This window comes from Dermacentor andersoni, chromosome 4, assembly GCF_023375885.2.
Source record: "Dermacentor andersoni chromosome 4, qqDerAnde1_hic_scaffold, whole genome shotgun sequence".
Taxonomy (NCBI): Eukaryota; Metazoa; Arthropoda; class Arachnida; order Ixodida; family Ixodidae; genus Dermacentor; species Dermacentor andersoni.
In genome coordinates, this window is record NC_092817.1 from 147,456,571 (window position 1) to 147,470,166 (window position 13,596).

General features: G+C 50.7%; 1 protein-coding gene across 2 annotated transcripts in view; it reads left to right on the forward strand.

Moving 5' to 3' along the window:
- The first annotated feature begins 428 nt into the window (after positions 1-428).
- Positions 429-13,596, forward strand: part of aop (ETS variant transcription factor anterior open) — a 167,257-nt gene continuing 154,089 nt past the window's right edge. For both annotated transcript variants that reach the window (XM_050184985.3, XM_050184984.3), the window contains exon 1: positions 429-867. The gene's annotated coding sequence lies outside the window, so the exon portion shown is untranslated. The remainder of the gene's footprint in view (positions 868-13,596) is intronic.

Consider the following 13,596-nt stretch of genomic DNA (forward strand, 5'->3'; position numbering starts at 1 on the left):
GCGCCACGCGCAGGAAAACGAACAATTTCTCGTAACGGCGAATCGTCCCAGTTGGCGACGACGTCAACCGGGAGGCATTCACATCCGCTCCGTTTCAGCGACAGCCCCGCGCGACGCGTGGAGCGCAGGCGAAATAGCTTCCTCCCGCTAGCTAGAACGCGTGCTCTTTTGTTCTTTGTCTTGTGCGTTTTTCGCTCACTCCTTTACCTCGCAACTGTACTCTCTGCTTCTCAACGCACCTCTCTCTGCCTGTCTCAGCCTCACTTCCTCCGCGGAAAGAAGGCGAACCGAGAGCGGAAAAAAAAAATGAAAACGATAAAGTGGCGGAAACGGCGATCGCAGCGCCACCCTCCGACTTCCGGCCGCACCGATCACTCGCTATCCGAAGCCACCTTGCGGTGAAAGTGCGCGCGACTCCTCGGTTGCCGCTGCTGCTAGCGGTCTGCTTCTCTGTGTGGCTTCCCTTGCCCTGCGCGTGCCCTTCCCTCCACTCCGCGGCCCAACCTCCCCGGTGCTTAGAGAGGAAGAGAGTTGGGCCGAACGTGAGGGGCACCGAGTGTGCGAGTGCCGCGGTGCTGGGCTTGCCTGCGAAACAACAACGCCCGCGGAATGACGATCGCTGCCGGCGGCGGGCCAACTCCGACAAACCGTGCGTGTCCATCCCGCGCGCGTTTGTGACGTGCCTCCCATGTCCAGCAACGAAGACGTCGGCAACAAGGGGAAGCACGAACGACCACGACGCCAACCGCGGGGTTCGTCGACGAGCGAAGCGTCATCGCAGTCGCCACCGCATGGATTAAAAACCCGAGCTCCCCTTCTCCTCGGCACGACTTCGACGCGTCTCGGCGACGACGCGTAAACAACGGGGTGAGTTTCAATGTTGACGTCGTCGTTGCATTGCGCGTGCCTGGGGAGACGCTGCGTCTCAAGCTCCGGAGCTTCTGCTATGTTCCTTTGAAACCTCGTTCTGTTGGAGCGCGCCGTCAGCTGCTTTCGCCCTGGGCGGCGCGCCGCGCTGCCGCTGAGCCTGTGTGTGTGTGTTTTCTCTGCGGCGGTTATGTAATAGCGGCGCCGGAAACCCGTCCCTCCCGGCTCCGACTCCGCGCGTCGTTCGTGCCTCAGCCCGCTCGACAACACGATCCGTTTTAGTGGACGCTGCGATAGGTGGCGTCTGCTGCTGGCAGCGCTTTTTGAATCGAGCGTCATATTGTGCTCGCCCTGCATGTGTTGGTGGTGTTCTCGTACGAGTGCGATGCCGTTGCGTAACGTGGCTTGGTGGTGTGCGCTTGAGCGTTGTTGTGAAGCCTATGGACGTACTCGTACGATGCTACGCGCCGGCGTGACTCATGGGACGCCGAGGCGGCGCACCCCGTTTCCAGAGAAAATTGGACCGTGATGATGCGCCGCGCGCGATCACAGCCTTTTCTCGGCAGCGGGGGGACTCGTCCACGCATGCTAGTCTTGACCGGAAACGGTGCTGATTTCGCTAGGAAGTGTAAGGCTCGCGGCCTATCTCGTCGTGGAATCGCCTGTTTCCGGCTCGGGTCACACATTTCGTCCGTGACAAGCTTAACCAGAATAAACAATGCATATACTGATGCGATTGCAGTCGGCTTGGCCGCCCGGCCATTAAACGTGTGGGGCGTCGGGACGTCAAGTGTCAGATAATCGACGTAATCTTTGCCAGCCGCCAGCGAGGCGCTTTTTATATCCACCTTGTCTCAACCGCCCGTATAGTCTAGACAGAAACGAAGGTTTCACGTCCGATCGACACTGGAGGTGCCGGTGACAGCTTCGCGTTTCTCGTGGTGTGAGATCGTGATACCTAATCGTTTGCCCACTCGGTGACCCTGGTTGAGGGTCTGTGTTTGATCCTGCTTGGACGTCGGCGGCGCCTGCTGCTCGGCGGTCGCTATCATACGGCCGTCCGTGCCAACGATCTAGCGGGCAGCTCGCGTGTTTGCCTTGGATGTAGCAGGCATATATCTGCTCGACTTACGTCCGGGTCGGAAGCGCGGCTCCCCCCTCCCTCGTAAACTTTATGATAGCAGCCTCTTTGCCGATTCCCAGATGAGTTTCCTCTGCTCTCTATGAGTTGTCGTCTCTTTTGTTACTCCTCAAAGCTCAACGCGCTTCGGGTAGCAGACGGCTGATCCGGCATACTGGAAACGTTGACCTCGACGAGCGAGGGTTTATGACGTCAGCTGCTGAACTTGCTACCTAGTAATTGTGTTTGCTTGGAATGACATCTGCTAGTAGAGTGACAGTAGTTGACATCAGCTGTGGCGGCAGCGTGCACCTCTACGTTGAACTCCTACGTACCTTTATCGTGGCCTGTAAGGCCTGTGCTTGCTAGGAAAACATTACTTGCCTTCGTTTTCAGCAAGCGGCTGCTATGAATGGTCGGGATAACTTATGCGCAGCTTTCGGGTCGTGCCAAACAAGCAGCTACGCTGCAACCAAACCTTAGCACGAGGGTATATTTTGCATCAATTAGGCTGTGCACCTTATTTCTGACGGGATAGTTCGCGTGTCGTATTGCACTGGTGCACATGGGTATGCATAAACACCCTGCTGTTTCTCTGTTACAATCCGGGCGGTCCCAATCTGCACAGAGATACTGTGCGACTTATGCAATCAGCTGATGTTACCGTCAAACACTGCGGCAGGACCCTTATCCTTAGTAGTCACTTTGCTTGCTGTCGTGATCACGACAGCAAGCAAATTACGAAGTTACGGTTATCATCGATGATAACCGTAACGCCGTAGCGGGGGATTACAGATTAATTTGGACCAGCTGTGCTTCTTTAATGTGCACCAACCGAACGGTACATGGGTGCTCTTCGCACTTCGCCCACATCGTAATGCGGCCGGAATTCGGTCTCGCTTCCTCAGGCTTAGCAGCGCAACGCCAAAGCCACGACCCCACCACGGCGGGTGCCCTTAGTATATTCATATACGCTATATTCATATACCTTTGTTGATCGTAAATCGTCAAGCGCAATGAAACCTCGCCGGTTGTAACACGCCAGCTGATGCAGTTCATTCGTGACGTATCAGATGCGACCTCGCCTGCTTTACCGAGCTGTTCCTTTCAAGGCGAGTGCGTCTATGTGCTGTCATCAGAGAGGCAGCACGAGGCATTCATGGCACGGAAGTGCGTGTAGGCTATTGCCGTGTTGTGCAATGCGAATCGCCTGCCGAGGAGAAGGTTACCTGCTGCAATTCCTTAAGGCATATTACTCGAAGCTTCGAGGTCTTCAATGACTCTTGAGCCGGACACAGAGCAGATCTTCATTTAGAAAGACTGAAGATGCAGTTAGTTTTGAGGATCGCATTTCCCTGCACGATTACCCCCTCCTCGTCTCATCTCAAAGCCCCTATTGTAAGCAAACACATGTGCTCCCGTTTGTTATTGTCATTTATTTGTTGTTGCATGTGGTAGAACTAACGCTGTTCTTTACATAGCAGTAAGCTTTCCCGTCACCTGTTTCAGCTTGACCTTGCGATGGATTTAACTCGATGAAAGCGCATGCGATGCTGCCGCTAACAGCCCTTAATATTTCAATTTCGTGCTATTAGTTCTTTCGGCCCTTACAAGTAATTTTACACGACCTGTTTGTAATTGCGAGGCAAGTGTCTGCTCCTTTCCCACAAGGGATAGGGAAACACTAGACCCAATTTTTCTGTACGCAAAGGATGCATCTTACAAACAGCGTATCTACGCCGCTGCTACGCCGGCTTGTTCTCACCTTTTTATGACGCTTTTGGACTTTGTTGATAACCATGAGAGTGCTGAACTTGCCGTCGAACTTGTGAATGCCTCTTCTACGTCATCATCATCCCTTATGCAGCCTTTACGTCCCCGTTCCCCTCCCCCTGTGCCAAAGCAGGCTAGAGAGCGCTAACTCAGGCCGACCGCTCTAGCTTCCTCCAAATTAATTCTCTCTCTCTCACTCACTTTCGTGATCCGTGCTCGTCTATCTATCGTTCTACATGTTTAACGTAAATTGTTCTCAGGGCCAAAAAGGTCTTAAACATCAGCGGCAGTTGCAACAAATTATCTTAACAGACATTCCGTGCCCTTTCATGGAAAACTCATAACTGTTGCGCCGGTGTTGTCATGAGTCTGTTATATGGCATTCATTTTCCGGCGTGGTCACCCGATATTTGGCAGCGCAACAATGGGCTTTCTATTGTATGCTCAGGAACTTCTAAAGGTATACCTTGCAGCTGAAAACTGAAAGAGGCCTTTTCAGTGCGATTGACATTCTTAACATACTTCACGTACATTCCGGCGTCTATCTATGCCCTTATCTAACTGTTTTCCCAGCTATGTGGGTTATTGGGTGGTTCGTAGTCTAATGGGTAGGGCATTGGGCTCCTGTGCTGAGAGAACAGTGTTCGAAACCAGCATTTGGACCAACCTGCGTCTCTGAGTATGTGCAGCTATATATATATACAGCTATATATATATATATATATATATATATATATATATATATATATATATATAATTTGAAATTGATCCGGTGCTGGGCGCAATGGAGGAGGAGGAAGTAAACTTTATTGCCCTAGAAAGAGTAATTCAGCGGTCGGGCCGGATGTCTTCATCTTCTATTGGTTGATGCCGATCTCCGGCCTGCATGGTTGGCGCCCCTATTCCAGGGCACCACTGAGCGTGGCTGCTCGTCGGGCATGATCCACCAGCCTCCGTTGGAGGCTAGGGTCGCCGCTGGAGAGCACGCTCTCCCACTGCTCCGCACTTGGATTTTCTATTTTGTGGAATGCCTTATTCGTATTGCACTCCCATGTGATATGATAAAGTGTGGGTATTGCGCCACACCACGGGCATGTGTCCCTGTATTGACCTGGGAACATTTTGTATAGTTTATGTAAATTTGGGAAACTTCCTGTCTGCAGCTTTCGCCAGTAAACTGCCTGTTCTTGAGTGAGTCTATTGTGAGGCGGGGGATATCTGATCCTCGTCCCTCTATGGTAATTTAGTATGTCAGAGTACGTTGGGATCACTGTCATGAAGTCCTCAGGATCTCTGTTTAGGTCCGCTCGGTTTGTATGCTCGCGAGCGATCCTATCTACCCTTTGGTTGCCCTCAATCTCAGTGTGCCCCGGTACCCAAAAGATGGTGTGTCTAATGGGTTTATTCTGTTGGCCAGCGCGGAGGAAGATTTGGAGCTCTTTTAGACCGATTCTGCCGTTAATGTAGTTTCGGCATGCTTCCTTGGAGTCTGTTAGAATTATAAGGGATCTATTTGTGCGGTAGCCCTCCACAGGTGCTAGAGCAACAGCCATTTCCTCTCCCTCGGTTACCGTACAATCCCGTGCCGACGCGCAAGCGATTTCCCTATAGTCCGAGCCTATTACTGCCGCGACGACTCTTTGTTCTTTTTCCCTTCGTTCTCGAGGATATACCGCGGCGTCCGTGTATACCGTGTTCGCCTTGGTTGCTAGGTATTTTTCTACATACTTTGCCCTAGCGTTCCGCCTGGCTGTGTGTAAATTCGGGTCCATGTTTCTTGGCAGGGACCCTACCTTGATGGTACTGCGATACTCATCGGGTAGGTTTGCCGTTCTTTGTTCTCCCCTTTCAATTTCTTTATGCCCCAGTTTTTTTAGGAGCTCTCTGCCCGTGGTAGTCTGCTGGAGTCTGAGTAGCTGCGACCCTAATTGTGCTTCTTTGAGCTCCTCGAACGTGTTGTGGAGTCCGAGGTCCAGCAGCTTCTCTGTCGAGGTGTTGGCCGGCAGGTGAAGCGCTGTTTTGAACGCTTTCCTTATGATGGCGTCGGCCTGGTCCCGTTCGCCTTTGTTTGTGTTGTAATATGGGAGGGCGTACGTAATCCGGCTGATTATGAGGCTCTTAACCAACTTGACTGTATCTTCCTCCTTCATGCCACTTCTTTTTTGCGAGACGCGGGTGATCATACGTGCCACCTGTGCCGTCGCTTGCTTGAGTAGGTTTATGGTGTGTGTGCAGCGTTGATTGCTCTGCACCCACGTTCCCAGAATCCTGATGGCTTCTTTTTCTGGTATTTTTTGTCCTTCTAGGGTGACGCTGATTTGTTCTTCCGAGCGTTTTCCTCTTCTGACTCGCAGGAGCTCTGACTTCTCCGTCGAGCAGGCGAGGCCTCTTTCCCTAACACATTCTTCCACGCATGTTGCTGCGGCTTGTAGTCGCTCTTCTTTTTGGCTGAGCGAGCCTTGGTTAGTCCAGATGGTGATATCGTCGGCATAAATGGCGTGATGTATGCCGTCGATCTCTTCCAGCTTCCGTGCTATCCCAATCATTGCAATGTTATGGAACCCGCGTCATATCTGTTTAGATATTTCAAACAGCAATACGGTGTGTCGCTAGATTGTTTCAGTGCAATTCGCGTTAACGTCGGTATTCATAGTGAGATAAGTTCTGCAGAATTCTTTTCCTTTTCTCTCTCTCTCTCTCTCTCTCAACAGTTTCAGGTACCATTTGCATAATGATGTAAAAAAAGCACCTTATTAAGTGACTTGAGCCGGCGCTCGCGGTAAAGTGTCTGAGTGCTTCTCAAGAACGATAAGCGCGCGGAAGAAATGTGACGTTAACGTCTCCAGGGCTGCTCTGGTTGTAGGAATCTTGCAGCCGTCACGTGAATGCTCCTGTGTGTCGCAAACTTACCGTTCTATCTCACACTGTGCACGTTCCCGAAGAACCTGCACGTCCGCGAGGGAAGAAATGGACAGAATCATCAGTGCTCCATCATAACAGTGGCCTTCCCCCTTTAGAGTCGGTATTTGTGTTCAATCCGGGGATTTTAAAAGGTTGGAAAGCTCCCGTGCAGCCTCTTGAACTATGGGCTCGATGTAAATGTTTGCGAAACACAACGAAAGAAGTGAGCCCATGACGTGTGATGGCCGACTGATACCGGGAGCAAACACCCGGACGTCTACCTTCCAACTAGCTTCACTATAAAACACCTTACACAAGTTATTTGAACTAACGCAGCACGAGTAACTAAAAACAAGATCAGTCACAAGTGTTTCAATATAATTGCGAGAGGTCCGAAATGTCATTTTCCTCTTTGGTTGTGCTTTTGAAGCCCTATATGTCTTGGCGTGCACAGTTGTGCAGATAGCGCCTGCAGGGTATACGAAACTAAGGAAAGCGCCGGCTTCCCAAACTGCAATGGTGTCAAGCCCAGCAGAAAGAAAGGCGACTTTGACCGCGCGTATACACACGTATCTTAGTTGAAATCAAGAAAAAGAAATGGGCATGGGCAGGACACGTAATGAGGAGGGAAGATAACCGATGGTCATTAAGAGTTACGGAATGGATTCCAAGTGAAGGAAAGCGTAGCAGAGGGCGCCAGAAAGTTAGGTGGGCGGATGAGATTAAGAAGTTTGCAGGGACAACATGGCCACAATTAGTACATGATCGGGGTAGTTGGAGAAGTATGGGAGAGGCCTTTGCCCTGCAGTGGGCATAACCAGGCTGCTGCTGATGATGATGATGATGATGCACATACACGAACGTCTCCCCCTTTGTGTCGCTGTGTCATGTTCGCGCCCGAATTGGCAGTGCTTAAATCTTCACTGAGGGTCCTAGCGCCTCTTCGCCGCCGCGGAAGGTGGACTGTATATCGTCAGGTTGTTCGAGCACTGCTTTAACGTACCGCGTAACCCTAATTAGGATTACGAGTCGTCCTTTTATGCCAAGAAGCATTTCACTCGCTCGCTCGCTCACTGAAATTGGTTAGTCACAGGGCTGCAACGGTTGGCAAATCTGAAAGCTTGAGGGATTGTTTGTCGTCGGGAAATCTCACAGCACCAGACAAGCTGTAGAAAGGTGTACATTTGCTTCCTCGCTCGTTGCTTTTTTCCTTTGAGTCGCGCCGCTTTGGCGTTCCATGTTTGCAGTGACGAAACAAAGAAACGATAAATGAATGGAAATTAAAGTGGATGAAAAAACAACTTGCCGCAGGTGGGAACCGAACCCACAACCTTCGCATTTCGCGTGCGAGGCTCTACCAATCGAGCTACCGCGGCGCCGTTTTCCCATCCACTTTCTTCGGTATTTATGTGTACTAGTAGAACCCTGGGAGTGTATATATATATATATATATATATACAAGCTTTATTTGTCAGGAGGAAATTTTATGGAGAGGTGGTCGGAGCCCCCAGTCCAGTGCCTCACTGGCCTCTGCCGCCGGCTTGACCTGGCTAATTAAAGACTTTTGTCCTGCCAAGTCGGAACGGGTGAGTTGTTCCTCCCACTGCTCCATTGTGTCATTGCTATTTTGCCTATGAGGGCGCTTAGTGCACTCCCAGGTTACGTGTATTAGGGTGGGTATGCCACCGCACCAAGGGCAGTTGGCCCTATATCGAGTGGGATACATGGCGTTTAGCAATTTTAGGCGGAGGATTACCCCAGTCTGTATTATGCGCAAATCGGCGGCCTCTTCCCCGCTAAGTTGTATAAGAAAGCGCAGCAGTGGCTCGGTGCCGATGGTGCTCTATTGCATAGGTACACGAGGTCGGGGGTGTGATTCCCGACTCCAGCGGTCCCATTCTTATGGGGGCGGAATGCAATAACGCTCGTGTATAGTGCGTTGATTGCAGGTTTAAAAAACCCTCGTGCGGTGGAAATTAATCCGGAGCATCCGGAGCACTTTACTACGTCATCTCATAGCCCGCAATATGGTTTCGGACGTTATATATATGCCAGAATTCATCTATAATTGATATTATAAGCGCACTTTGATGGGTATACTTGCCTTCTCGTTCAGATTTCTTTTTTAAGTTTTTCCCCTGTTTCGTCATGGGCGGAATTTTAATAAGAAGTAGGGCAGTAGGAAGGAAAGAAGGGCTGCCACGTTGGCGGAGCCAGCGCACAGAGAATTAGGTAACCAGAAAAGAAGGAAGGGCTCCGGTGTCTTCGGACCTCGCTGGTTGGTCGCAGAGGTGCCAACGTTACGGCAGGGACTGGCGATCTTTGTGGCCCGGTAGACGGCGGCCCAGCGTGCTTGCTGCGATGGCTGTACCAGAAAAAGGAACGGGGCCCGTATTCTCAACTTAAAACTTCTTTACGCCGTCTGTTTCTATGAGCAAATTGCAGCCAATCCTGATACTGTGCATAACATTAGCGAAGGCGACCGGCCAACGGCGAAAATGAACTTACGAACAAACAGCTTTTGTGATTCCAGTTCCAGAAGTTGGAAAGGCGGAACACGAGACCTCTACGACAGCCGAGAAAGAAGCGAGAAATATTGCTGCTAGGATGTTTAGAAATAAAACCAGCCTATTCCAAGAGCTATATATTCCGCTTACTCCGACAATCATCTTCGATGGTTCTCGAATAATTGTTTCTTACATTATACGTATAGGCTTTCAATGTCGCATTTGAATCTAGTGCATGCAAGCTCTTTCTTCCTACTTGCGAAATTTCAGCTTTGTTCAGCAGGGTTACATTATGAACCATTCCATGGTGTAACCGTCAGCTGGTTCCTTGACCAACCAGTCTCGCGCACTCTTGCCTTCCGCTGACGTATCCCACTCGCACGTGCGAGCGGTTATAAGCACTTGTATAATAGACATTGTCTTGGTACTGAGGCCACGTACTGCCTCCGATTTAAGTGCGCCTGACCAGCACATACAATGGGTTTTATGCGCCTCGTATACGCGTAATAGTTGCGTGCGGCTTGTCTCCGCAGCCGCCGTGCATGGTATTATATGCCTCGTGCAGTCGCAGTGAACAGATCGGATTGAGCACTTGCGAAACCTTTGCTCTCGATGAAAACCGCGACCGTTGTAAGGAACGTGGACGGCAGGTGGTCTTTGTTCTGCCGCTTCCTCGCGTTTCTTTTTCCATTTTTTTTTTATTATTCGCCTTGATCACACGGGTGATCCGTGTCCACCTATCAAAGCCCTGAAATCAGCAGACAATTAAGCGCCCTGCGGAGCTTAATTTTAGTGCCTTGGTCGCCGCGCTACTCAGCCTCGATTTCTATCTTCTCCCCCCCCCCCCCAACCCCTGCCTGGAGTGACCACCTGGAACAGAAGTGCGCACCAGTGACGGTGTGAGTGCCGTATTCGACAAGCGTGCGGGTGGCAGCACGTAATTCAATCGACGCGCGTTAAAATTTGCAGCAGCACCCATTTCAGCAGTTATCACGCTGAGCCTTCTGCGAAGCTTTCCGAAATGCAACATTGATTAATTGCGCGGAAAAAAGCGCTGGCGCTGGTCCTGCAAGCTTCGTTTGGCGCCTTCCAGACGACAGTGTTGCTGTCGGGCTAGTTGGTTTACGACACGAAGCAGTTCGCGGCGACAAACTTGGAGAATAGGACGGCAGAGGATATTGAGGAGCTCATAATTGCACCAAAAACTAACGCACTGAATGAAACTTGGCTGTGGAGGTATCAGTGCGCATAGAACAGAGGAGGAGAAAGTGGATGCGCAGAAGACACCGCGGCACGAGCAGTTGACGCGTGGCTACAACGCTGAGTCCAATGCGACGGGCGATGCGTCGGAGCGATATGGCCGCTTGGCCGACTTTTGGAACCTCTTAGCACCTGACGGAACACTTTGGAAACTCTTCCGCATGCTGCTGTTGGAAGACTTATTTCTCGCTGCAAGAAAACCAGCACAAGCCTCTGGCCTTGGAGTCGCGAACATTTGCGGCCGCTTTCATACGGCCACAGCCATCGCCGCAACCAACTGCACCCTAAAACCGCTGGCTGCTTTCTTCTCCATTTTCTCGCAGTTGGGTGAGTGCAATTATTCAGGGAATAAGCAGGCGAAGGAAAATTGGATGGTGCTCTTCGCAGTGGAAGAATGGTGCCGTTGCATTAGTTGAGAACGGAAGGAACCGCTGAAATCTGCAGCCTTCCTTTTTTTTTAATAGTCCAAGGCTGGCGCATCTCGGGCACGTCAGACGGGGAAGCGTACTTGGAACCAGCAAATAAATAAACTCGGTTCCGCTCCTTCCTCGCTATTCACCGTATTGAGTGATGTTTGGCAAAAAATAAAGAAATAACCTGTGAGAACCTACCCTCCCCCTTCCCCCCGAGTATAATGCCGTGTTCTTATAGTAGGCAGTTGTCGTAATTGTAAGTCCGCCCACAAGCTCGTATGCGCTACAGCGCTACTTTTTCGAACGTGCCGGCACCACCGGCGTCGCCTATTTGCGACGTCACGCTCTGAGGCCCGTCGATACAGGAGCTCTCGATAATTGTGACGTGGGCGCAAAAGAAAGAAAGAAAGAAAGAAAGAAAGAAAGGAAGAGAAGACGCGCGCCCGAGCAGCATCTATACCGTGTATCCGCCTCGTTATCGGCTGCTCCTGTCGTTTGTTTGCCGGCTGGCCTGTCTCTTTTGTCGCAGTTACCTCGAGTCCCGTCTATCGTATCGACGTTCTCCTCCACCAGATGGGCCTGCACGTTCGACGCGCTCGAGCCCGTGTCGTCGCCGTCCCCTCTCCGTAACCCCCGGCGCCTTTTTTCTTTTTTTCTTTTTTTTGCATTTCCTGCTGCACAAGAACACTCGCCATATCTCATTGTCCTTCCTTTACGCCGCCGTGGTGTCGAGCGCGTGGACGTCGGAGGCTAGATGATAAAAAAACAAAACAGAAACACAGAGGAAAGACAAGGGCTTCAGGCGCCAGGTGACATAGGCACAAAGGTCGGCGAAATAACGCGCAGGGCCGCGAATGACGGGAAGGTCAAGGTGACGGGAAGAACACCACCCAGCGAACTACACGAGCATGGACGAGTCTTCCTCGTTGCTTCGTGATACGGCGTGTGTGTGGGTCGGGAGCGAGGTAAACAAACGGCTGGGCATCGTGGGGCGCCTTCGAAGAAGAGGCTTGTAGCTCTCGGTCGCGCTGTGTGTAACTTCCTCTCTCCTTCGACCTTTAGTTTTTTTTTTTATATATAGGACGAATATAGTTTGTGCAGGGGCGACGATGTTGGTAACCATTGTCGTCGCCTTCGTCTCGTTGCCGCGCGCTCATTGGGCGGCTCGCTGATATACGCGCGGGCCCAGCCCTCGCTGCTGCTGTTCGTTTTTTTTTTTTTCTTTTCTTTTTAACAGCCCCCTTCCGTGCTTCTTGTCTTGTGCGTCAGTGACGAACGACACAGCTTGCGCGGGCGCGCGACCTTTATAGGAACGGATGGAAGGCTCGGGTCTTCCTGCTCGGTGTCGCCAATTGTGTTCGCTGCGAAAAAAAAAAAAAAAAAAAAAAAACGAAAAGAAGAAAGGGGGAACGTAACGAACGTTCAATTTCTTTCCTTTCTTTCTTTCGTTTCTTTTCATATCTCGTTCTCCGCTTCCCTTGTTTCGCCGGTCGCGCGTCCGATGTGCAAGTCTGGAGTAAGTGCGGGGTCGCGGCACCGAATCCCAACCACGGCGCATTTCGACGGCGGCAGAATAAAAATTACAGAAAAAAAAAAAAAACAGTATGACAGTGACGTCTTGCGCTATTCATTTTTTGTCAGATGTATAAAAGGGTGGAATGATCTTTCGCCTATGATTGTATCCATTGTGTCGAATGATGATTTTTACCACGCTTTGTGTAATTAGTTTCCTTATTGGTCTCAAATATGATGCTTATTTTGTGTATCCCCCTGGCTGGTAATGCCTGCAAAGGCGAAGCAGGTATCAAATAAATAAATAAAATAAAAGCAATATTTCGTGTACTTTAATTTAGATGCGCGTTAAACAGCCTCAGGGGGTCAAAATTAATCCGGAGTCCCTCATTATACGGCGCGTCTTATAATCAGATCGTGGCGAAGCGGAAGCATTAAGCGGTCAGGAGTGGAAACAAGCAAGAGACGTTTAGAGTACCCGTGAAAAAAAAAAAAAAGAGAGAGAGAGAGAGACTGACAATCACTTCAGTATGCTTACATTATTTGAATGCGAAATCATTAGGACTTGCCTAAGTTCATGCCTCAAAATAAAGCTCCACTATACCCCGTTTTGCTCTAATTGGTACCAACCTTAATCCACTTTAATTCCCCTTAATACAATTTCGGGTGGGATGTCGTGGCTGTCAACCGTGGGGTTTCGCAGTGCGAGCCACAGCAGGTTGAGAACGTGACGTCATCGCTTGGTCACGTGGGTCATCTTGCCATCCGATGTGAACGCCGCACGCTCACCGGACTTCCCGCTTCGTGGGGCATATAAGGCTTTCGCCTGAAAAAAGAAAAAAAAAAAGCAAGGAAGAGATTGATATGACGGGCTCCGTTACACGCGTAGAGGTAACTGTGCAAGGTAGATACAAATGTTTTAAGGAAGGGAGAAGAGATTAAGGACCCGCCGCGGTGGCTTAGCGGCTATGGTGTTGCGCTGCTTAGCACGAGGTCGCGGGGTCATATCCCAACCGCGGCGGCCGCATTTTGGCGGGGACGAACTGCAAGAACGCCCTTGTCCCGTGCAGTGGGGCCACGTTAAAGATCCCCTGGTGGTCAAAATTAATCCGGAGTACCCCCACTACGGCGTACCTCATGATCGGATCGTATTCTTTAAACACGTAATGCCCCAGAGTTAAGTATACGCGCTTACTTCGGCGGTAGTGTTTCAGTGGTCCCCATTACCGTATCTTTCATGCAT